This window comes from Schistocerca serialis, chromosome 1 (assembly GCF_023864345.2).
Source record: "Schistocerca serialis cubense isolate TAMUIC-IGC-003099 chromosome 1, iqSchSeri2.2, whole genome shotgun sequence".
Classification (NCBI taxonomy): domain Eukaryota; kingdom Metazoa; phylum Arthropoda; class Insecta; order Orthoptera; family Acrididae; genus Schistocerca; species Schistocerca serialis.
This window is the reverse complement of record NC_064638.1, coordinates 1,104,471,740-1,104,498,376: the sequence shown is the minus strand read 5'-3', so window position 1 is coordinate 1,104,498,376 and position 26,637 is coordinate 1,104,471,740. Positions and strand designations below refer to the sequence as shown.

At 41.9% G+C, this 26,637-nt stretch overlaps 2 protein-coding genes across 2 annotated transcripts in view; one reads left to right on the top strand and one right to left on the bottom strand.

Moving 5' to 3' along the window:
- Window positions 1–26,637, bottom strand: part of LOC126455705 (uncharacterized) — a 94,461-nt gene that overhangs the window by 18,997 nt on the left and 48,827 nt on the right. The window lies entirely within an intron of this gene.
- Window positions 13,399–26,637, top strand: part of LOC126459130 (sine oculis-binding protein homolog) — a 134,253-nt gene continuing 121,014 nt past the window's right edge. The window contains exon 1 of the mRNA XM_050095838.1: window positions 13,399–13,527. The gene's annotated coding sequence lies outside the window, so the exon portion shown is untranslated. The remainder of the gene's footprint in view (window positions 13,528–26,637) is intronic.

The window sequence follows — 26,637 nt, the reverse complement described above, 5'->3', positions numbered from 1 at the left end:
GCACGGGCATGAAATCGTTCGGCTTCCTCCATACCACTGTCACTTCAATGCAATTGAAGGAGTGTGGGCGCAGATAAAAAATTACATTGCTGCAAACAATAAAAAATTCACGATCTCTGAAGTGGAAACTCTCCTTCCAGCAGCTATCAATAAAGTGACAAGCGAGACGTGGGCTAAAATTGTAAACAGCACTGCAAGTGCCATCAGAGAGGCGGCCAAAACCTAAGGGGTTGTGGAAGAATGCATCGAAAATTTAATTATACATCTGGGAGAGAGCAGTGATAGTTCGAGTAGTGCTGAGGAAGACAATGTCAAATCAGATTCTGACAGTGATGTGAGTGGTGTTTTTCCATTACAGTAACTACAACGTATTCAGGAATGTAAGGAGGGAGTTTGCTATCAATCTACAACCAGATCATCATATTGTGAGTACTTTCTTCAGATTATAACTCTTAATACACTGACCAATTATTCTGTAGCTTGTAGTAGAACAAATTTATAATGCTAATACTTAACAATGGAAACCAAAACTGCTAATGTTCAACAACTTGTGAAAATAGTTTTCATTTCAGTTGTGAAGTTTAACAAATAACTTTATGTTTCAGCATCTTAGATCCTTGTACTAAATAGCTCTTATCAGTTTTCGAGTTAATATATTTCAAGCATCAACTTTAAATAAATTCAAGCGTACCAATACGACTTGTATTTTGTCTCGCTTTTATTTCTGCTGCTAGAGAATGCGTGTAGCAGACAGGGCGCCGCGTGCTGTGAGCCACGTTCGGCAACAGCGCCGTCTGCCCGCCGGAACTGTCAGTACCAATCACTCGTCTCACGGACTGTAGGTGAAGAATTTAGAAGGCACCGACTATTGACAATCAATACTAACATCACATGTCATAGGATAGGCATCTAATATCGTACGGCCTCCTTTGGCCTTGTAGACTGCAGTGAGTCGCCGTGGAAATGAAGGTACAAGTTCCTGAAACTACTCTGGAAGCAGCTGATACCAAATCGTTTGCAGAGCGGCAACCAATTCTAGTCTATTTGATGATACAGGGTCCAAGGCACGTGGCCTGCGCTCCATGGCAATCCAGACACACTAAGGGTTCAAATCTGGGTTCTCTGATTTGGTCCTCCCTTGCGTATTTCCCAGGAGACATGGGAGCTGTGAGGGGGGCGCGTTATCGTCTTGAAACACAGCCGAACTGTCAAGGTGTTGGAAGGTTCAAAAATGAGCGGAGATGGTCCCCGAGCAGTTCGACGTAACACGGACCATTTGAAGTCACTTCCAAAACAACTAGGGGATACATTTCATACCAGAAAAATGCGCCGCAGACTATAATAGACACGCCACCACCATTGAGCACACCTTCTTGGCAGGTGGGACCCATCGATTCACGTGATCTGCTCCACAAAAGGCACCTCCTGTTGGCATGGTGCAGATGAAATCGTGAGTCATCCGACCGTATCACGTTACACCATTGTTCTAGTATCCATCCCTGGTGATTGGTGACAAACGGAAACTGTTGTGCCCGATGACGTTGGGGTAGCAGTGGCACGCGTGAGAGGCGCCTGCTCTCATACCCCATGAACCCATGTTCCTACGGAATGACCACTGGGATTCGTGTCTAGCCCGGCCTGTGTTGAACTGAGCCGTGATCTGTTCCACTGTTGTCCTCCTGTCACTACTGGCGATCCTTCTGAGATGTCGCCGGTCACGTTCATCGACTGTGGCTGCACGGCCGGTACTTCGTCTTTTGTGGGCTGTGACACCCTCATTCAACCACTCGCGATACAGCGTGGACACTGTTGAATGTGTGAAGCCGTATTCCTGCACCAGCGCCGAAATCTAAATTCCCATCCGCCGTGCACCGACCATTATACTCCGTTCGAACGGCTTCAGCTTACGTCGACGTTGCATGTTACACAAACCACTTGCACAGCCACTTCTCACAAGGGAACCTCCCCATCGCACCCCCCTCAGATTTAGTTACAAGTTGGCACAGTGGATAGGCCTTGAAAAACTGAACACAGATCAATCGAGAAAACAGGAAGAAGTTGTGTGGGAATATGAAAAAAATAAGCAAAATATACAAACTGAGTAGTCCATGTGCAAGATAGGCAACATCAAGGAGAATTTGAGCTCGGGCGCGCCGTGGTCCCGTGGTTAGCGTGAGCAGCTGTGGAACGAGAGGTCCTTGGTTCAAGTCCTGCCTTGTATCAAAATTTTTCTTTCTTTATTTTCCCAAAGTTATGATCTGTTCTTTCGTCCATTGACGTCTTTGTTCACTGTAATAAGTTTAGTGTCTGTTTTGCGACCGCACCGCAAAACCGTGCGATTAGTAGACGAAAGGACGTGCCTCTCCAATGGGAACCGAAAACATTTGATCGCAGGGTCATAGGTCAACCGATTCCTCCACAGGAAAACAATTCTGATATATTCTATACGACACTGGTGACGGCATGACAGGAATATGTTGTCGACCCACCGAACTTGTACACTTCGCGAATGGGTAAAAAGATTCTTCTACCTTGCCCGATTTAGGTTTTCTTGTGGATGTGATAATCACTCCCAAAAAACTGATGAAAACACAAGAGTTTGTCACATAAACTGCAACAAATGAATGCAACCGTTTCATAGTCGCACACTTTTCCCTGTGCTCGGTCAAAACATATGTTTTTAACGTTTTCAAATTTTTCCGTGCGTAGACCGTCAAATCCTGCATATGTCCAAGCAAATCTGAACATGTCCTGGAATTTTGGGGAGCGAAGTTGATTATGTGTGAGTGCCTTTTATAGTTGTCTGAAAATAAATAATTAAAATATTCGGGCGAGGGACATCTTGAACCAGGGACCTCTGGTTTCGCACGTGCTCACGCTAACCACAAGACCACAGCGCTGTCGATCTCTCACGCCCCTTTATGTTGCTTATGCCAAACATGTACTACTCAGTTTGTATACTTTGCTTATTTTTTCATAGTTCCACACAACTTCTTCTTGTTTTCTCGATTGATCTGTGTTCAGTTTTTCAAGGCCTATCCACTGTGTCAACATATAATTAAATCTGAGGAGGGTGTGATGGGGAGGTTCCCTTGTCAGAAGGTTTCTTCTACAACTGCAACTAGCACAAGGGGAGTGTGTTGCGCATGCAACACACCTGCACAATCAGTGCCCCAGTATACCATGACATTTACTATGTCAGTGCAATTTTATTATTATGCACAATAGTGGCCGCAGCTAGTTACTTTTTAAGCAAGGTTGTGTACTGCGAAAATAAACTGAATTATATCAATGTTCATCATCATAGTTAAGTACCGGTTACTTTTATAACTTCATTTACAACTTAAGTTAACTTTTAATTCACCCTCGCTTTACAGCATTTACAATGTTACGTGGTAACTCTCATAACTTCCTAACCTCAATATCATTACTTTGCATCAGAATTCCTAAACACTGCTATTGTAATTAAGATTGTTTTATTATTACCATACTCAATGCCACAGAAAAAACTGAAAAATATTTATTCAACTCTATTGAACTGCGATTCAATGGTCAAAAAATGATGATTAAACAACAATTAATGAAGATGCCAACCATTTCCAGTTTGTTACCTGCAGAGGCAGTGGTTTACCTCAGTACTGTGCAACATGAGTATTGTATGTTATTTATTTTTATTTACACGTCAACTTCCATAGGACCACATTGACGAGCAAATATCCAAGGTCATGGAATATGTCAGTACATGAAATTACAACATAAAAGTGGTAACAGATAAAAATAAAATTTTTATGAACCTGAAAAAAATCCGTAAGTTTAAGTAAACGTAATCAACAATACAACAAGAATCAGCTTAATTTTTCAATGAACTCCTCGACAGAATAGAAGGAGTGACCCTTGAGGAAAGTTTTCAATTTCGATTTGAAAGCGCGTGAATTAGTGCTAAGATTTTTGAAAATGGATGCAGCAGTATACTGCACACCTTTCTGCACAGGAGTTAAGGAAGTCCGATCCAAATGTAGGTTTGATATCTGCCAAGTATTAGCTGAGTGAAAGCTGCTTATTCTTGGGAATAAGCTAATATTGTTAACAATATAATCATCTTGATGTTGAAGCTCTTTTGTCTGTGTTTGCTTTAACAATAACATATGTTTTTGAGTTGGGTCTGCCTTCAGCAAAACAGAACAGTAAAGAACATTCCTTATGTTTAACAGCCATAATAATAAAAAAAACACTGATGATGCTGCAACTGCAGTGAAACATGTCTGGGACAAGAAAAACAAAATTGTGTTTTGCTGAAGGCGGGGGACTTGTAAACAGGGGTCGACAAGAGTTCGTGAAATTACACCACTTATTGCCCGAACCGCCCGTTTCTGAGCCAAAAATATCATTTTAGAATCGGAAGAGTTACCCCTTACTATAATACCATAAGACATAAATGAAAAAAAGCAAAGTAGGCTAATTTTCGTGTCGAACGATCACTCACTTCAGATGCGTTCGAATAGTAAAAATGGCAGCATTAAGTCTTTGAACAAGATCCTGAACGCGGGCTTTCCACGACAGTTTACTATTTATCTGAACACCTAGAAATCTGAACTGCTTCACTTATTAATTTCACAGAATGGGCATATGATAGGTCGGGTTTTGTTGAATTGTGTGTTAGAAACTTTAAAAACTTAGTCTGTGATTTAGCGTAGGTTATTTTCTACAAGACATGAACTTAGGTCATGAACGGCAGTATTTGAAACCGGGCCAATGTTGCACACAATATCCTTTACTGCAACTAGTGTCGTCAGCAAACAAATATTTTAGAGTTACCCGTAATACTAGAAGGCATATTTTTTATATAAATAAGGAAGAGCAATGGCCCCAACACTGTACCCCGTAAAAGTTCTGAACTCTTTAAAGACATTCTACATCTACATGTCTACTCCGCAATTCACATTTAAATGCTTGGCAGAGGGTTCATCGAACCACAATCATACTATCTCTCTACCATTCCACTACCGAACAGCGCGCGGGAAAAACCAACATCTAAACCTTTCTGTTCGAGCTCTGATTTCTCTTATTTTATTTTGATGATCATTCCTACCTATGTAGGTTGGGCTCAACAAAATATTTTCGCATTTGGAAGAGAAAGTTGGTGACTGCAACTTCGTAAATAGATCTCGCCGCGACGAAAAACGTCTTTGCTTTAACGACTTCCATCCCAGCTCGCGTATCGTATCTGCCACACTCTCTCCCCTGTTACGTGATAATACAAAACGAGCTGCCCTTTTTTGCACCCTTTCGATGTCCTTCGTCAATCCCACCTGGTAAGGATCCCACACCGCGCAGCAATATTCTAACAGAGGACGAACGAGTGTAGTGTAAGCTGTCTCTTTAGTGGACTTGTTGCATCTTCTAAGTGTCCCGCCAATGAAACGCAACCTTTGGCTCGCCTTCCCCACAATATTATCTATGTGGTCTTTCCAACTGAAGTTGTTCGTGATTTTAACACCCAGGTACTTAGTTGAATTGACAGCCTTGAGAATTGTACTAATTATCGAGTAATCGAATTCCAACGGATTTCTTTTGGAACTCATGTGGATCACCTCACACTTTTCGTTATTTAGCGTCAACTGCCACCTGCCACACCATACAGCAATCTTTTCTAAATTGCTTTGCAACTGATACTGGTCTTCGGATGACCTTACTAGACGGTAAATTACAGCATCATCTGCGAACATCTTAAGAGAACTGCTCAGATTGTCATCCAGGTCATTTATATAGATCAGGAACAGCAGAGGTCCCAGGACGCTTCTCTGGGGAACACCTGATATCACTTCAGTTTTACTCGATGATTTGCCGTCTATTACTATGAACTGCGACCTCCCTGACAGGAAATCACGAATCCAGTCGCACAACTGAGATGATACCCCATAGGCCCGCAGCTTGATTAGAAGTCGCTTGTGAGGAACGGTGTCGAAAGCTTTCCGGAAATCCAGAAATACGGAATCAACTTGAGATCCCCTGTCGATAGCGGCCATTACTTCGTGCGAATAAAGAGCTAGCTGCGTTGCACAAGAACGATGTTTTCTGAAACCATGCGACGTATCAATAGATCGTTCCCTTCGAAGTGATTCATAATGTTTGAATACAGTATATGCTCCAAAACCCAACTGCAAACCGACGTCAATGATATAGGTCTATAGTTCGATGGATTACTCCTACTACCCTTCTTAAACACTGGTGCGACCTGCGCAGTTTTCCAATCTGTAGGTACAGATCTATCGGTGAGCGATTCACCACCTCGTCGACCCGTTTTAAATAAAAATGCTATTATTATGTTAATCTGAAATCTTAACGCTAAACTGGCTTTAAGATTAGTGTTAGCTCACGCAGGCGAGTACATCACTGCTGAATTCACTGATTCCAATAAAACATTGTTCATACCCTATTAACCTCGCACCTTCTGATCCAGTCATGCTTTTCCAAATATACAATAATTCTCAATAAAAATAGCTTCGCTATGACCAATAGTAAAACAAAATATCAAACGCTTCAGAGGGCAGGATAATATTTACCAGAACCCGTTATTTCGTTTGGAACTTACACATGGCGTTTTCACGCGTTCGCACATTCAACGATGTTTATTTTTGTGCTTAACACACACACCGAAAAAGTAAGAGATGATGACATTGTAACTGCTAATATTCTCAATGAACTAGTTTGAATAATGTAATTAATCTGACAAATACAAAAGCTGCTTCTTATATCTTTACTATTAACCATATTGCACATAAATTTAGTTTTTTGCAGTGAGACTAATATTTGTTACTATTATTCGAAGTAAAATCTATTTTATTAATAAACAGTTGCATTTACTTGTTTCTCCTATGCTATATTACCTATGTGACTGATCTGGATAGAGTGCAAATTAGCTGCGCGGGTCAACTAGTATTATTTCATGTGTGAATCCTGAAAGTGCAAATTACGCTGTTGTGAGGTGCAATCTGGCAGCGTTGACAAGGGAAACCACATCGCCCCCCCCCCCCCCCCCCCCAGCTTTAAGTGGTAAGGTGGCCCTCTGGATAGCCCGTCAAAAACGGAACACAAACCAAGCACGGAAACAAGAAGGTGTACCGAACTGTGAAAAAAAATAGCAAAATAGAATCAGTGAACGGTCCAAGAATAAGAAGTGCAATAAAGAGCAGCGCATAACAGCAAAGGCGTCGTGGGGAAGTGGATATAGTTTTTGACTGTGAAGTGGGCGAACCACGTTCAATACGCCCTCGTGCCATTAATTTTTTTCCACAACATTATGAACTGCCGGTCCGGTTACTGAAATGTTTGTTCCCTTTCTGTAGTCTTGGCAGTTCTCGTACTATATATTGGTCCTAGAATATGATTCATGTGGTAAGAACACGTTACCGTCGCAAATGATGAATAGTGAGAGCAGGTGAGATACTACGTAGACGTCTCGCAGCAATGAAAACAAAATAAAGGGGTGAGGACTATGTTACAACAAACGATTTCAAGAGTCAAGACTTCCAAAACGGAACGGAACTTCAAAGCGTTATAAACACATCTTTTGACATAGCAAGAGAAACTGTGTGATTATGAAACTGTTGGGTTCATTTGTTGCAGCTTATGTGACAACCTACTATGTTTTCATCACTTCCTTGGCAGTGATCACATTCACATTCATACCATCACCTACATCGGGCGAGGAGGTATATCTCACTCACTTACCAGTCTTACAAATTAGGTGCGTCGATAAAAAATTCCTATCTATGACACTAGTACAGTTACTAATGCCGTGTATGACACACCACACGTGTTTTCCCGTGAGGATTTTGTTGACTCTTCACCCTGACAAACGATTGCGGTTCCCATTCGAAAGCCACTTCCTTTCGGCTGCTAATAGAGCAGTTATGCAGAATAAACTGTCATTATACACCGAAGAGCCAAAGAAACTAATACACCTCTCTAATACCGTGTAGGGATGCCGCGTGCACGCAACACGACGTGGCGCAACACGACGTGGCATGCACTCTACTAATGTCTGAAGTAGTGCTGGAGGGATCTGACACCATGAAACCTGCACTGCTGTCCAAAAAGCCGTAAAAGAGGTTGGAGATCTCTTCTCAGCAGCTCGTTTCAAGGCATCCCCGATATGTTCAATAATGTTCATGGCCGGGGAGTTTTGTGGCCAGTGGAGGTGTTTTAAACTCAGAAGAGTGTTCCTGGAGCCACTCTGCAGCAATTCTTCTGAACGTGTGTGGTGTCGCATTTTCCTGCTGGAATTGCCAAACTCCGTTGTAATGCAGGTGCTCCACGAACTCCGAATTTGTGTGTGACAGTTTACCTTTGCACCCAGGTGAGTCCGCGATCTATCTGTGCACGGCGTAGAACCTATTTTTGTGTGTGTCGTACTAAAGAATTTCAGGGGGCTCAGCAGATTCCTGATGTCAACGTAGCAGGTCACTTAATTTTATCGAGTAAACGAAGAGAGTGTGTGGGTGACTGATCAAGAGTAAAAGCTGAGCAATTCTTTCGCTCAGAATTAATTCCAAAGATATCAGTTCAGAATTTTTCTTTGGACGATCAATGTAATTATTTGTGATTCATGGAAATGATTGCTATCACTTAGAAGTCTAAATCACACCCAAGAGCTACTCTAAAGATCAAATCTTTTAACTGGCAGTATCAGTTAATGAACTACTAATTGAAGAGTTGAAATATCCAGCTACTTCGAACTTTATCATTTCTTCAGTGTTAAATGATGTGGTCTGTGAACGTGTGCTGTGTAGTCCGAACTCATTAGATTACATCACTTGCTACCCAAACCACTTCACCTTGCGCATGACATGTACTTTCTTATAGATATATACTGCTGAGTTGCCAAATAAACTAGCACATATCTCCACACTTATATCGAGGGAGAGGCAGAGTGAGTAGCGCACACCGTCAGAAATTAGGACTGTAGAGCAGCTCCAAGCCGAATGTAATTTCTCGTATTTTCACATTTTTCGCTCGACCAACACGAGCGTCATTAGAAAGAAGAGAATAGCTGTTACGGCTTCATCAGTGTCACTTTTTCTAGTACTTCCCGCCGAGACGCTGTAGAAACGACAATTGCAGTTTTAATTTTTTTCGTGTCGTTAAAATTTTTTAATTGTAGATATGTATGCTCATTTCCATAAAAACGTTGTTTTTACCACATTTGTAGCGTTATCACTGCCAACACGAATAGTCTATTTGCGGTCTTGCTTAAATATCAGCATTTCATGTACCGTAATTTGAAATTTCTTACGTTCTTCATTATTAATGAACCGTAATCCTTGGACGAATTACGTCGCTTTGTCTTACATTTCTGCATACTTAGTTGCAATGTAGGTGGTTCCAAATGATTGAAATGAGCTTTTACATGTACGACAAACGTAAGTGAACGCCTGGGGAAGCGCACATTTAGTTTCTTTTCTATACTATTTTAAAAGTATTTATAACCATTTGTGAGTCTTATATGTCTGTGTGTGTTCATGCTCCTCTAAGGGGCGACTCTTTACCATGTCTATGACGTCAGTAGACGTAAAAGGAATCGTATACGTTGAATTACGCTAATGTAGGTCAATTTTAAAGGCATTAAAAACCTGTTATGACATGAAGTATACGTATTAACGCCCGTAAAAGAGAATTACTGTTTTTTGTATAACATTATGCTTCATGAGGTGGTTTAAATCAAAGCGAATATCGACAGGGCTTTGACTATCTCCAAAATAATTATGTCTTGCTGATTAGTCTTAGAACGCACATCACCAGAGAGTTTACATTAACTGTATACAACCAGCTTAATGGACTTTGTGTTTGATGGCGCCGCTATACAGAGCCCGGTATTCGTAACATGCGGCCCTCGGCTCGCTAATGGAAGTTACCACGTTCTGAGATGAATCTGTGATTTTATTTCGTTTTATGGTGGTGCAACACATTGTATTTTCACTATTCTGAAGATGCTCGTGTTGGCCGAGTGAAATATTTGAAAATAGGGGACAATTACATGCGACTTTTGGCTGCTCTGCTGTCTCTAGCGGAACATTTACTTTTAATGCGAACGTCTCTCAGATCAACTGAGTCACCCACTGAATAACGAGGAAGGAAAGGAAAACAAAATGGATCATCGAACAGACTGAAATGGAAGGATGACACTGACTAATAAAAATAAAATTGAGCTAGGTGGAAAATGTATCCAGGCGAATGACTCAAGTTGCGCGAAGGCGGGCTGAAGACTAATGGCTCCCGTTTTTTTTTATATGAAAACTCTTCAATCTTTCTTAACATTCTACCTGTTTATTCTTCATGTCTACATATCGTTTTCCGGTGTAGTCATCCTGGCGACGAACGATAGGCCAATTTGTTGATACGGTCACGAAAGAATGATTGACTTTGTTGACGTAGCCACAACCTCACCTCTGCTTGCAGTGCTTCATCACTATCGAAGTGAGGTCCTCGAAGGTGGTATTTATGTTTTCAAAACAGATGAAAGTTGGATGGGGCCAAGTCGGGAGGGTACAGAATACGATCGATGACGGTGAACACAAGGCGTCGGATTGTTGCAGATTCCGCAGTGCTCGTGTGTGGTCTGGCATTTACGTGCTGAATGAAAGATGCTCTGTTTGTGGGCGAACTCTTCGGATTGAAAACACTTTTACAACATACTGTTTCTCACGCACCCACATAGCTTGCACACCGCCATGTTGCACACTACCATTTGGAATCTCTAGCGTCTGAGCGTTGTAACTTGCGTCAGCGAAGCAGGAAAGTCGATCGAGTAATATGCAAGGCGTGTAATGTTTAATTCGATAATGAGAACAGAATAAAAAATTAGGTAGCATTACGTTTCAGCACGCCCTCGTACTTTTCGGGATTAAATGAGACGAGAATAGACCGAGACAACGACGTAGTTGAAACTGTGGTAAATGACATTAGTATACATGCATGAGTAACAAGGATGCTTCGAACTGCAAACATTACGCCCTTATCCGGCAGACGATATGACGACGACGTTTCAACTGGCGAACACGAACTACGCAATTTAGGAAAGGTCGAGGAATGATCCAGTCTCCGTACACAAATTAGTGGGCGTTAATATTGTATGTGCCCACCTTGACCTTTATGATGTCTTGCGTTCTAGTGGGTACACTTTCAGTGTTGTGTCCGAGTATCTGTGGAGGAATGGTAGCCCATTCTTACGCAGTAATCTAAACCAGAGAAGGTAGTGTTGTTGAGTGCTGGGGTGTGAAGCGAAGTATTAGAGAGGTATTAGACTAGGTTCCGGTCAGAACTCTGGGCATGCCAGTCCATTTCAGTTATGTTGTTGTCCATAAACCATTGGGTCACAGAGGCTGCATTATAACAGGGTGCACTCTCATGCTGATACAAACCATCATCGTCTCCGGACAATGGTGTTCTTTACACTACACTCAAGAGCCAAAGAAACTGGTACACTTGTCTAACATCGTGCAGGGCCTCCGCGAGCACGCAGAAGTGCCGCAACACGACGTGGCATGGACTCGACCAATGTCTGAAGTAGTGCTCGTGGGAACTGAAACCATGAATCCTGCAGAGGTGTCCACAAATTAGTAAGAGTACGACGGGGTGGAGATCTCTTCTGAGCAGCATGTTGCAAGGCATCCCAGATATGCTCAATAATGTTCAAATCTGGGAGATTGGTGGCCAGCACAAGTGATTAAACTCAGAAGAGTGTTCTTGGAGCCACTCTGTAGCAACTCTGGATGTGTGGGGTGTCGCATTGGCCTGCTGGCATTGCCCAAGTCCCTCGGAATGCACTATGGACATGAATGGATGCAGGTGATCAGGCAGGCTACTTACGCACGTGTCACCTGTCGGAGTTGTATCTAGACGTATCAGGGGTCCCATATCACTCCAACTGCACACTCCCCACACCAATACAGAGCCTCCTCCAGCTTGAACAGTCCCCTCCTGACCAGAAGAGTCCATGGATTCATGAGGTTGTCTCATGGGTGCACACGTTAATCCGGTCTTTACAATTTCAAACGAGAGTCGTCCGACCAGGCAACATGTTTCCGGACATCAACAGTCCAATGTCGTTGTCGACAGGCCCAGGCGACGCGTAAAGTTTTGCGTCGTGTAGTCATCAAAGGTATAGGAGTGGGCCTTCGGCTCCGAAAGCCCATATCGGTGATGTTTCGTTGAATGGTTCACACATTGACAGTAGTTGATGGCTCAGCATTAAAATGTGCAGCAGTCTGCGGAAGGGTTACACTGCTGTCACGTGGAACGATTCGTTTTCGTAGTCGTTGGTTCCGTTCTTGCTTTATCTTTTCCCGGCCGCAGCGACGCCGGAGATTTGATGTTTTACCGGATTCCTGATATTTACGGTACAAAAATGGTTCAAATTGCTCTGAGCACTATGGGACTTAACTTCTAAGGTCATCAGTCCCCTAAAACTTAGAACTACCTAAACCTAACTAACCTAAGGACATCACACACATCCATGCCCGAGGCAGGATTCGAACCTGCGATCGTAGCGTTCACGCGGCTCCAGACTGTAGCGCCTAGAACCGCACGGCCACTCCGGCCGGCAAGTTAGTCAGGTGCACCAGTTTCTTTGCCCCCTCAGTGTATGTACTTTTGTTTTAACCTTGTTATTATACACTTTTTCTCTGTACACATTTTCGTTGTACTTTGTCAAGTTATTTGAGATAGTTTATCTCTACGTAAAATTTGTAATAAAAATTGAATAGTAATATTTAGCTTAACATTGTTACACTCTTAAAATGTAGGCTATTGAAGCGGTGTGGTGAGAGGCCCAGTGAAAACAACATGTCTATTGGTAGATGTGGGCTCAGTGCACTGGCCGTAAGAGCTGATTTGGCAACTTGAGGGTTTCGAGTGAGGCAGTTTCAACGTTTGATAATGTTGAATCATATTTGTGGTGTGATTACTTATGAAGAAAAAAAGTACACCTTCAGAGATTTAATAAATCTAATAGTTTTGTTACAGATCCAGGCTGATGACCAATTCTTTCATCATCCTGGATTTATCATCTGTATTTGCGATGGGGAGAATGAAAGGTGTTGATCTGAAGTATTTGGTGCGGACTGTGGGTTTGAGAAATGAAAATTAGAGGGACGGCAAGTGGTGTGAGTAAGAAAACAGAAGAAACGCAATGAAATTAAGCAGTAATGGGGCAGAGAAGTGTAAATCTGGTGTTCTGTGCTAGTCGTGTCGGAGGAGGCTGGTTGCGTGAAGGCGCGACAATCGCGGAGCCGGCCAGTAATAGCCGCTTAACGAGTTGTACAAATACCACTGGAGGCGCTCCAGCTGGCAACACCTAACACCTGCCCGGCCCAGTTAGACAAGTCCGCCCGCCCATTGCCAACTCCCACAAACAAACAGCGAACAATGTCTTGGACGCTCTGCTGCGCTTCCGTATGGAGGATGACTTGTGACAATTTGCACGTGAAGCACGACTTCCATCCGACAAGTAGCAGCTCTGCGGGACTGGTAAGTACCTTGCACAGCCAACAGCGAGATTTTTCCTCTTTCTGTCCTAATAGAAAATTCCCGTAGCTGCTTCCATTATTTTGTATTTAGGCTAACAGTAAAATATACTACGCTTTACGAAGAAACAAATGATTCGTAGAGTTTATGGCAATTGTTCACATCTTCAGCAAAACTTTCCGGGTATTTGAGCAGGAATGTGACGACGCGGTTGCAAAATGTTTACCGAGATGAGCACGCCATAACAGCAAATGCTCGCAGAAATAAATAATTTAGTTTTTTAAGTAGGGATTCTCAAAAGTTTATTATTCACTATGTAGTTCCTTAATTACTAAAGAAAATATGGTTAGTTAACCTGGAAACACTTTTTCTAAAAAAATATTCATTTTTTATACATGCAAACTGGGTGAATACGGAAGTTTTGACGAGCTAGTAGTTGTTCGTTTTTAAATTAGTATAGCTCATTTGTAGGCCTTATTCTCCTCTTGTCAACGAACGTTTTCACTTTTTCAGAAAACCTTGTATTTAAAAATGTATTCTTATTAAAAATTTTCGTGTTTTTGCTCTACCAGACATAAAATGTAATTATTTCCCAAATCCGGTACCAGAGTTCTGTTGCCCTGATTATTCTAGTTTCAAACATGCAAGGTTTCACTAAAGTAACTTGTTAATAATTCCAGTTAGAAAATTTCGCATTCTCGAAACCTTTTGGTGGGCTTTGGGAACCCCTTTGTACATTAAAATCAGTCTCATGAACTAGTTTCTATTATTACTGCCGTTTTCTAGTTGTACTGCTATTAGTGAAACTTACATCACCTTCTGTTGTGTCTTTATTTCTTATAATTTTATTTATTGTTATATTACCATCGAACATGTAATAATCTTGTATTTCAACAAATTGTAATTTTTGACATTACGTGCGCCTATAAATAGGCGTCGTACAAAAAGTCTTAGTTCGTCTTCAGCAGACATCACGTTAATATCAGGTATGCGGTCTGTACAATTCATGGCTGGTAACTGAAATGGTAGCTATCCTTTTAGTCCATCCTTAAACGCCATGTAGTTCATAGTTAGCGTCGAACTTAAAATGTGAAGCTACTATGATCTTCAGGAAAGTGTGAATTAATGTTGTAGTCTGTAATCAGTGAAATTAGAGTAGTTCACTTATCAGGTTGGAATATTGAGACTCTTGCATGTTAGAAATCTATCACTGACAAGTGAATATTTTGTGTCAATAAATATGGGGGGGGGGGGGGGGGGAAGAGAGACAGTGAGAAAATAATCTTCGCGAGTGCTGCGTTTTTTTTTTTTTTTTAACAAATGCTCGTCAGACTCATTAACATCAGAACGGTGATCAAAAGAAACATGTTATCGGATACTAGAGGTGAAGTACGTTTACAAATGGATGTCTGAAAGTTCAAGAATGTAAGAACTAAGTAAGTACATGTCGCAGAAGGAAGAAACCACTATGAAAAATGTCGTCGTTTGACTTGTCTGATGCCGCTGTGCATGCTAGTCTGTCCTACGTTCATCTCTGCGTAGCTGCACCCATTTGAACCTGCTTACTGTACTCCAACTTTGGTCTCCTACAATCTCCCCCCCCCCCCCCCCCCCCCAACACACACACACACACACACACACACACACACACACACACACACACACACACACACACACACACACACACACTTCTTGATTTTAGGAAACTGACAATTATTCGATGCCTCAGGATGTGTACTATCAACCGACTATTCTTCCTTCTTTTAATCAAGTCGCTTCATAAATGTCTTTCCTCCCCAAATTCGATTCATTATCTCCTAATTTGTTGTTCGATCTACCCCTCCAATCTTCAGCATCCTTCTACAGTACCAAATTTTAGAAGCTTTTATTCCAGGTTTCACTTCCATGCAAGGCTACACTCCAGACAAATGCCTTCAGAGAAGACTTCCTATAACTTTAATTGATGTTAGGGTGAATAAATTCCTATTTTCGAAAATACTTTTCTTCCTGTTACCTGTTTGCATTCCTCTCCACTCCGCTGATCATGAGTTATTTTGCTGCCCAAATAGCGGAACTCATCTGCTCTTTTAGTGTCACGTTTTCTGATCTGTTTCTTTCAGCGTCGCCTGATTTGATTCTGCTACATTCCATTTCCCTCGTTTTACTTTCCTTAATGCCCATCTTACAACCTCTTTTCAAGACACTGTCCATTACGTTTAGATGCTCTTCGAAGTCCCTTGCCGTCTCTGAAAGAACTAGAATGCCATCAGCAAATCTCCACTTTTTTTTCCTTCTCCCTGAACCTTGATTCCTTTCCGTAATTTCTCCTTGGTTTTCTTTACTGCTTGCTCAGTGTTGAAACTGAATGTCGGGGATAGGCGACACTCTCTCACTACTGTCGCAATTACTGCTTCCCTTTCATGTCCTTCGGTTTCTCTAACTGCAGTCTGGTTTCTGTACAACTTGGAAGTAACTTTTCGTTCCCTATATTCTATGACAGATACCTTCAGAATTTCGAAGAGCATTCGAATAGACATTGTCCAAAACTTACTGCAAATCTACAAATCCCATAAAACTGTGATTGCTTTGTTTGTCGTATGTTTCAAAGTAAGTTCAAAATGGTTGAAATGGCTCTGAGCACTATGGGACTTAACTTCTGAGGTCATCAGTCCCCTAGAACTTGGAACTACTTAAACCTAACTAACCTAAGAACATCACACACATCCATGCCCGAGGCAGGATTCGAACCTGCGACCGTAGAGGTCGCGTAGTTCCGCTCGGCCACTCCGGCCGGCTCTAAAAGTCTTAAGGTCTTTACTGCCTCGTGTGTTTCTACGAACCCAAACTGCCCCTTCCCCTGATCGGCTTCTTCTAGTTTTCATTTTTCTGTAAATGATTCGTGTCTATATTTTGCACCTTGATTTGATAGAACTGATGGTTCAGTAGCATTCACACTTGTCAGCACCTTCTTTCTTCGGAATTGGAATCATTCCCTTCTTCTTGATGTCACAGTATTTAGCCTCTCTCATTTATCTTGCACACCAAGTGGAATGATTTATCATGGCTGGTTATCCCAGGAATTTCGTTAACTCTCAGGGAAAGTCGTCTACTTCAAGATTTTTGTTTCCACTTACGTCTTTCAGCACTCTCAGATTCTTCTCATAGCATCGTATCTTCCACTTCGTCTTCGTCTACTTCCTGTTTCTGCAATATTGTATTTAAGTTTGTTTCTCTTCTCCATATTCCTTCCACTTTTCAACCTCCCCTTATTTACTTAGTACTGGTTTGCTATTCCAACTCTTGACATTGCTAAATCTGCTTCTCTTTTCTCCGAATGTCTCATTTTCCTGTACGCGGCATGTACGTTTCCCTAGTTGTACACTCTTCTACCGCCTTGCATTTATCCTCCAGCAATTCCTGCTGAGCCATTTCGCACTTTCTTTCAATCTCATTCTTCAGACGTCTGCAGTCCCTTTCGCATGCTGCCGCAGCTGCCTTTACGTATCATCTCCTTTCGTCAATTAAATTCAATATCTCCTGTGTTATTCAGAGAATTCTATTAGGCCTTTTTTTTTATCTGATCCTCTGCTACCTTCCGTATTTCGCCTCTCCGGCCACCCATTTGTCTTCTATTATATTCCTCTACCTGGTTTCAGTTATGGCCAATAAATTTACAGGAGTCGTAAATGCAGTATTATTTAGGAAAAGCTACAATTTGCGTTGAACAATTGTGGTAACATAGAACGCATTTGCAGAGTCATATTCCACAAAACAGACGTTGCCGAGTTGCTCGTTCTCCCCTTACGCGTCATCAATGTGCGACTATGAAGTTTCCCCGATATGACTGCAACACAATGGAATTGGGCAACCCGCGGCAAAAGTCGGGATATGTCATCACTGTGGCTTTTGATATTTGACTGCTGCAGTCCGGATACATCGAAAATGGTTTAGAAAGCCCCGTGTTGCTCTTGTCAAGTGTGCATGCTGTTCCATTACGCTATATTTTAATCACTAAGTACATTTGCATTTCAAGACGAGTAACGGAAGTAGGCCTCCTTTCGACAATGTAGCAACTTCAATCATTGGAAGTATGACAGTATTGCATGTGTTAACATATGTAGCTTCAATGAAACATCTACATTTACCTGTTCTCAAATAATACATCATTCATGACTGTTGTGAATCTGATGGCCAAAATCGTCATAGGTGGCGACGTGTGCTTCTATTATAGCCATTAGATTTGTTAACCTTTGTTACGCACCACGGCTCGTGACTTTAAGGCGGTACGCCCCTTTTGCAGTGTATTATGATAATTTTTTCCACTTTATTAACCATACGACCGGAGCAGCAATTTATTATACCACGCGTAACGTAAACCGGAGTAATCTGATTCAAAGCAACTGCCTGCCATAGATGTAAGCTGTTTACTCCTTGTAAGGGAATGTCTGATCATGTATCGCGGTTGTCATTGTATCGAAGTTATTTTTGTTTTCATTCATATATTCTTTGAATTACGATGAAAGCAACTAAACTGAAATTCGTTTGCATTCGTTGTATCTGTAGTGATAATATTATCAATAAATGAGAAAATTTACAGTCTCTCGCTGCAATATTAGCTGTTTTTGATTGTGTGATTTACGTACTTGGAATCTGTGAATCCTGTCATATCTGTTATTGGTGAAACTGAAGAATGGGTGAGCATTGTTCCACGAATAGAGCACAACTGCCGACGTTGCGGTAAGGATTTTTTTTTTTACTTCTGCTTGGCAATGAAGAAATAGCTGTAGGCTATGTTTTAATCACTAAGTACATTTGCATTTCAGACATTAATAGAGGCATAAGCTGATGTGTCGCACTTTTGTACATCGGCTGGACACATATGAGTTTTTTTAGATAAACGACTTTATCGGTTGTAGAACAGACGCTTTCTCGCATGTTAAAATAATTTTTATTTTGTTTGAATAGTTCGTACTTAGCTTCTAATAATCTACTTCTGTTACTGTTTTCAAGTTAATAGTAACGTTCATGGCATGTATTAAACTTTCTGCCTCTTTTGCCTCTTATCTTTTTCCATGCCGGTGGGGGTGACTTATCGGAATAGTAATTGTTCGATACGAATATGAAACCATACAGTAATTTTACGTGGGCCATTAGATGCGCATGGATTGCCATAGTCATTGAATGTATTGCGAACTTTTTTTTTTTTTTAAGTAAGGTGGATTTATACGATGACGTGCTGGAGGTAATGCCTCCTAATTTAAGTGGAAATTCTTAAAGTTTCTTAAATAAAACAAACGTTATGAACATTGTGCATCTTTATTCTTTATGTCTACATAATTATTTCTCAACAGTCACTCTGGCGACGGACACATTTCTCCCAGCGAGAGACCAGTTTGTTGATACCGTCGGTGTAGAATGGTTTGACTTTGTTGACGGAACTACAACCGCAACTATGGTTATACCGCTTTATCACTATCGAAGTGCAAACATCAAAGGTGTTCTTTAAGTTTGGAAACAGATGAAATCGGATAGAGTGAAGTGGGGATTGTATGGAGAATGAACGATGACAGTGAATCCAAGGCGTCGGATTGTTGAAAATATCACAGCGCCCATATGTAGTCCGGCATTGTCATGCTGAAGAAGAAACTCTTGGAATTCTAAATCCGATTATAGCACACAGTTTCTCAGGCACCCCCACGTTACATGCTACAATTCGGAGCCCTCTAGAGGGAGATGGCTGCAAGTACACTATGTGATCAAAAGTATCCGGACACCCTCGAAAACATACGTTTTTCATATCGCGCATTGTGCTGCCACCTACTGCCACCTATTGCCAGGTACTCCATATCAGCGACCTCCGCAGTCATTAGACATCGTGAGAGAGCACAATGGGGAGCTCCGCGGAACTCACGGACTTCGGACGTGGTCAGGTGATACGAGATTTCCACAGAACTAAATATCCCTAGGTCCACTGTTTCCGATGTGATACTGAAGTGGAAACAGGAAGGGGCATGTACAGCACAAAAGTGTACAGGCCGACCTCGTCTGTTTGACAGAGACCGCCGACAGCTGAAGAGGGTCGCATTGTGTAATAGGCAGACGTCTATCCAGGCCATCACACAGGAATTCCGAACTGCATCAGCATCCACTGCAAGTACTATGACAGTTAGGCGGGAGGTGAGAAAACCTGAATTTCATGGTCGAGCGGCTGCTCATAAGCCACACACCATGCCGGTGAATGCCAAACGACGCCTCGCTTGGTGTAAGGAGCTTAAACGATCGACGACAGAACAGTGGAAAAACGTCGTTTGGAGTGACGAATCATACTACATACACAATCTGGCGATCCGATGGCAGGGAGTGGGTACAGTAAATGCCCGGTGAACGTCATCTGCCAGCGTGTGCAGTGCTAACAGTAATATTCGGAGGCGGGTGTTATGGTGTGGTCGTGTTTTTCATGAAGAGGGGCTTGCACGCTTTGTTGTTTTGCGTGGCACTATCACAGCACACGCCTACGCTGCTGTTTTAAGCACCTTCTTGCTTCCCGCTGTTGAAGAGCAATTCGGGGGTGGCGATTGCGTCTTCCAACACGATCAAGCACCTGTTCATAATGCACAGCCTGTGGCGGAGTGGTTTCACGAAAATAACATCCCTGTTATGGACTGGCCCGCACAGAGTCCTGACCTGGATCCAACAGAATACCTCTGTGATGTTTTGGAATGCCGACTTCGTGCCAAGCCTCACCGACAGACATCGATACCTCTCCTCAGTGCAGCACTCCGTGAAGAATGGGCTGCCATTCCCCAAAAAAACTTCATGCACTTGATTGAACGTATGCCTGCGAGAGTGGAAGCTGTCATGAAGAGTAAGGATAGGCCAACACCATATTGAATTCCAGCATTACCGATGGCGGGTGCCACGAACTTTTAAGTCATATTCAGCCAGGTATCCGGATACTTTTTATCACATAGCGCATGTAGATATGAAGAATAAAGATGTAGAATATTACTACCATTCGGTTTATTTTAAAAACTTTAGGTGTTTTCACATAAAAAATTAGCGGCGTTGCCTTTCAGCAAGCCCTCGTAGAAGCCGTTCCAAATTGCGTGGAGCTGAAATACTACCTTTGTTGACAGCCTGAATGAGGCGGGGGATTTTCCCCAAATCCAAACAGCTTGGCGCTCTAGAAGGCTTACATTGAACGGATTATTCCAAGTGTTTTCCATGATGTCATAACTTTTGTGATAGGTGTTTTGCGTAGTTTGGCCACGCTCACAACAATGCTCACCCCATATCGATCCCTGGTGTGACTTCTATTACATTACTATGAATCTTTTACAACAGTGGCATCACGTTACCGTTGACAGCATTAGACGAAGTACAATACACTGCATTAGGATGTGTGTGGGAGCGTTGTTTTCGAAACTGGCAGCTTCTCACCTTATTTGACCAAATGGTATGTACGGACTTCCTAGCGTTTGCAGCAGCAGAACATTTTTTCTCTTTTGAAAAAAAAATCTTGCTGAAGAAAACATTTTAATTCATTATCTCACTCCTCCACTACGGTAGTTACCGCTGTTTGTGCTAACTACGACAGTACTCTAATCACCAGATGCCACCTAAATTTTGCACTCCTTTTACGTGCGACTGTGATGTGTGTAAGTTTTCCAATCGTTTGTGTATTTTATTAACTGTCCATTGGTTCAGTAACCTGTTTCACTTGTGGTTTTCTACAGGGCTTAATGACACCTACCAGGTTTTTAACTCACTGTAACAAGTCGGCGCCGGATGTTTAAAATAATACACTTTTATTAAAACCCACAAGTAACTACAGCCGCTGCTACGGCACCAGGGAATGTTACAACAGGAATGGCGGTTCTCGCTAAAAACAACCTGTTTTCGGTTATATCCATTTTCTCAACGCCATTTTAACCGGACTTAAAAGCGCTCAAAAAACGTTTCCGATATCACCCATCTTCGAGTTTTAATCACTTTCTTTCCGGTAGAAAGTGCAGAAATCGAACTAAGACTGAAAAAAATTTGATACCCTCAGTTACAAGATTCTAAATTAAATAGGCGAATTAAAATTTAGCTCATCCATTGTTCGCTGCTTTTCCTCGAAAAGTAAGTGTTTGAATACTACAAAAAATCATCAGTATTCCCCTACAGATTCTAATTTTTTAAACTCTGTTCAAAAATCATGTTGAAATCGGGGATCATACCCCTATTTGGACATTACGAGTAGTCGGTGCTAAAGAGTGAGAACTAAGGTTGAAGAACACTGTTTTTAGTCTTAATTTGTCTCTTTTCGAGGACTGCAAGCAGATAAAGGCATGTTATTTACACACTTCAGCAGATCAGCTGCTTTGTGTTTTTATTCTAACTATGAATGAACTTTTAACTTCCAAGATTTCTCCTTAGATCATGTCAGGTTTGTTGCGGCAGCTCCTATTTTTAATTTTGTACTTGCTAAAAAAATTGAACAGTCGTGGATCGCATAAATGTGTGTGTATTTAAGACAACCGGTTTCGATGGACTTTGCTGTTATCTTCAGGTCTAAAAACACCTTTTTGTTTTGAAACGTTTATTTTCCATAGGATGTCACGCCATTTGTCAAGCCCATAAAAGTCAGCACATTATAAAAGGCTCGTAACTAAAATATTTAAAAACATAAATCACCTTGTACAAATGGCTGTATATATCGCTGACTTATGCTTGTTTTAGTAAGTAAAACAGATCGCTTCTTCGGTTTTCTCAAAATGAGAAAATTCAATTTTAATTTTTAAGCAAATGGAGTATTGTACTTCACAAATACTGCCTTTCGTAAAATAACTTTCAAAGTAGGTATTTTGCCATTTTGTAATACAGCTGATGTCAAACAACAATGAGAAACAACCTATAGAACGATGGGCAAGTGTCGCACATTGCATGTACATGCTTACCATGTAACAGGCCACGCCACATGGTAATAGGTACATTATTGTCTCGGCAATCCTGTACCACTTCTTATGCCATGTGTTTGTCGCTAGTTTCTGTTGGCATTGTTATTAAAATAGCACTCGTCGCTCTTTTCAGTTTCTGTAATAATGCAATATTTAGAAGCAATGCAAATTTTACTAATGAAAATTAACTGTTCTTTAAAAAAGATTTATTTAAAGACGAAAAATTTTAGCACCTTTGCTATGGCTGACATTTCGGTTTCTTATCCAGTTATTAATAAAACATAACACCTTATACAATCGAGACGAAATAAATACCGAGAAATACCGGTTGTTCAATACTAAAATATCGATATCGGTTTTTCCCATTTCTATTTCACAACGGGTGAGCAGCGTGATGCGTTCGCCAGCGGCCCGGGGTGAGGCAGAATCTTTCATTTTCAAGTTTTATAGCAAGTTTTCAAAAATAAAGTGCGGAGAGGAGTTGTACGGTTTGAATACATACTTTGCGGCGCCAAAAATTTTAGAAATTAAGCATTGGTTTTCTGTCGTATTGATTCGGCATCGCAATATTTGTAGACACCATTTTCAGGCTCCTACTGCTGAGACACACGTATCACGATTACAACTTCCATAACCATATGACAAGTTTCCTCTCAATCTGCTACTGTCACGCTACACTATGTCTGGCTCAGTGCATGTACAGTGATGAAGGACCTCGAAATTGAAATTTGTGATTAATACTAGGTTTATAAGGTCTTCTGGAGTCACACACACACGGCATTTTCAGTCGAGTAGGCCGTTACCCTTGAAGATTCCACTCGGTTGCCATAAAGAAAAAAGTACTGTTTCATACCGTAAAATATTAGATCTTAGAATGATTACTTCGCGTCACTACTCGCACCAGCTGGGCTGCACTCGACCCGTACCTGTTCACTCCATGAGCCGACCCCTCAGACTGTCAAAGCGGCTTTTCTACAGACGTCGAAAGCTCACCCTCTTGTATAGCTGACAGGGCCTTCCCGCGCCTCATATTATCTTGGGTCCAGCAGAGATGGGTACGAGTAGTATTCGTTACATCGTAGCAGTAGTATCGTTACCTGTACCATTCAAAGCGCCTGGCATATAACATTTTAGAAATACGTGAAACGCCTCTCGAATTTGTTTTATTGATTTGTTTTATTGTATGTAGCGTCTTCATGTAGCTCAGGGTTGGGCTGCAACAATTCCTCTTTGAATAGTAACGTAGTTATAATGAACTGAAACTTCAGATTGTCACCTTTAGTTGTATCACAAACTGACATACTTTAATTGCTTTTCGTTCACTGAGGCGCAGCGTATTGTTCATCAGTCTGTTTACGGAGAAACAGATGATAGTTATCCAGATTCGTAATACAAGAAACTATTTACAGAGACTTTTATCTGTTTTCACTGGAACTCTGCCTAATTCATCGGTAAAACACCATTATCAAGACGCTCGATTCTTTTTTCCGGAATAGAACAAAGAAAAACGGCTTCTCTTGAGTGTAACGGACATACAGCATGGCTTTTCTTATAGGGATGTTGTGTCTTCAACAATTCTTCCTTCTATTTAGAGACTGTAACTTAAGCTGCTTGTCCGCTGAAGGGAAGGAGATAAATAAAGCAGGCAACGCTCGTTTCCTGAAACGGTTCAAAATAAACTAGTCTCTTGAAGTCCGTGCAGTTCCAATGGACTGGGAAGTTATTTCAAAACAAATTTAGCAGTGCTTTGATCACGAAAGCTTGCTGCAATGACAGAAAGCTCAAATATCTTGTTCGCTTCTCTCTTACTTTGGGATACCACGACTTGCGCAAGTGTTCGTTTTCGTTTATGAAGTCCTCGTTGGAAATCTTAGGAACCCAGCATTTCTCAGTTGCCATCGAGAACATGCGTACTGACTACATTTCCTGTAGATCTGTGACATCCTTTGTTACCGTCTCGATAGTAGTGTTAGTGTAATACTGCAGTATCTTCTCCCATTTGTCAGTGAGCTTCTTATACAAAGTAATGAATATATTCTAGTATGTTTCTTTCTCCGCCTTTGGAGCTGAATGATCGGCGCGTCTGACATGACTGCCATGCAGAGGATCCATGTTCAATGCCCGGTACTGTCAAGGAGTTTTTCCTTTGCGCGAGGACCGGAACGGAGTCCATTTAGCCCCGTGGTGCCTACTGACAAGGGAACCTCCCCATCGCACCCCCCTCAGATTTAGTTATAAATTGGCACAGTGGATAGGCCTTGAAAAACTGAACACAGATCAATCGAGAAAACAGGAAGAAGTTGTGTGGAACTATGAAAAAAATAAGCAAAATATACAAACTGAGTAGTCCATGCGCAAGATAGGCAAAATGTAGGATAATGTGAGTACACGCGCCGTGGTCCCGTGGTTAGCGTGAGCAGCTGCGGAATGTGTGGTCCTTGGTTAAAGTTTTCCCTTGAGTGAAAATTTTACTTTCTTTATTTTCGCAAAGTTATGATCTGTCCGTTCGTTCATTGACGTCTCTGTTCACTGTGATAAGTTTAGTGTCTGTGGTTTGCGACCGCACCGCAAAACCGTGCGATTAGTAGACAAAAGGACGTGCCTCTCCAATGGGAACCGAAAACATTTGATGGCAAGGTCACAGGTCAACCGATTCCTCCACAGGAAAACACGTCTGAAATATTCTATACGACACTGGTGACGGCATGTGCGTCACATGACAGGAATATGTTGTCGACCCACCTAACTTGTACACTTGGCGAATGGGTAAAAAGATTCTTCTACCTTGCCAGATTTAGATTTTCTTGTGGATGTGACAATCACTCCCAAAAAAGTGATGAAAACATGAGACTGTCATATAAACTGAAAATAAAAAATTAAACTCATCACTCGAGGGAAGACTTGAACCAAGGACCTCTCGTTCCGCAGCTGCGCACGCTAACCCCGAGATCACGGCGCTCCTTCGTTTTCACTCTCCTAGATGGTTCCTATCTTACGCATGGACTATTCAGTTTGTGTATTTTGCTTATTTTTTTCATAGTTCCATACAACTTCTTCCTGTTTTCTAGATTGATCTGTATTCAGTTTTTCAAGGCCTATCCACTGTGAAACTTATAACTAAATCTGAGGGGAGTGCGATGGGGAGGTTCCCTTGTGAGGAGAAACTTTAATGAGAAGTGGAGGCTCCAAGGTCTGAAAAACAGACAATGGCCGGGAGCGCTTGTGTTGACATTGCCGCACTGCCCGCCAGCCCCCCCCCCTCCCCCCCCCCAACCCCCCCCCCCTCCCCCCCCCCCCCAACCCCCTGCTCCGACGCACCACATCGCATTCGAATCGCACCGTATTTCTTCGATTTGCCTACTACTTATGATTCCGCTTAATGAACGTTGCTGTTTTACTGCCTTTGACTACAGGTTTTTTCAGTCACAACTTGAGTCATGCCAGTTTCCTGTAAAAAATAATTTGTATACGTGCATAGAATGGTACCACCACATATACTCGTTTGTAGGCAAAGCAAATATCAGGATCCGATTCATTGGTAGTACTTAGTACTTAGTACTTAATACGAACGTGTGGACAGATGCAAATGCTCGAGCAGTCCTGGGGGTGAGGCATCGAATCGCTTCAGTATCAATGTATGGACAGTAATTGTCGGTGACAGACTTATAACGCCATACACTTTACCCAACAGAATATCTACTTTCTTGTTATGGTTTTAGGGCGCAAAACTACTACGGTCATTAGCGCCTGGTCTGTGACTTTGGAAAAGGTAAAGAAAACGAAACTGGAAACCAGCAGCAACGGGAGCGAAATTCAAAAAATTTGGGAAACTAAAAACAGAAGGAAAGCTTAAAAAGCCACTACAGAAGAGGGGTTGTTTGTCCCCAAAATGAGTTTCAAATGACTGACGTCATCTCACTCGCACTAATAATCTCGAGAACGCGATCAGCTGAGCGCGTGTCATCTGCTAAAATGGAAGACGAGTAAAATAGGGGCACTCAAGTAAAAGGTATCTCACCGTCCACAGTTGAGAGCAGTGGGGACTGAGTGGGGGAGGATCGCTACTTAAAAGATGTCGATGGCTAAAAAGACAGTGCCCTATCCGGAGCCTAGTTAAAATTACCTCCTCCCGATGACTAGTTCGGGAGGAAGAGGTCCAAGCACAGGGAAG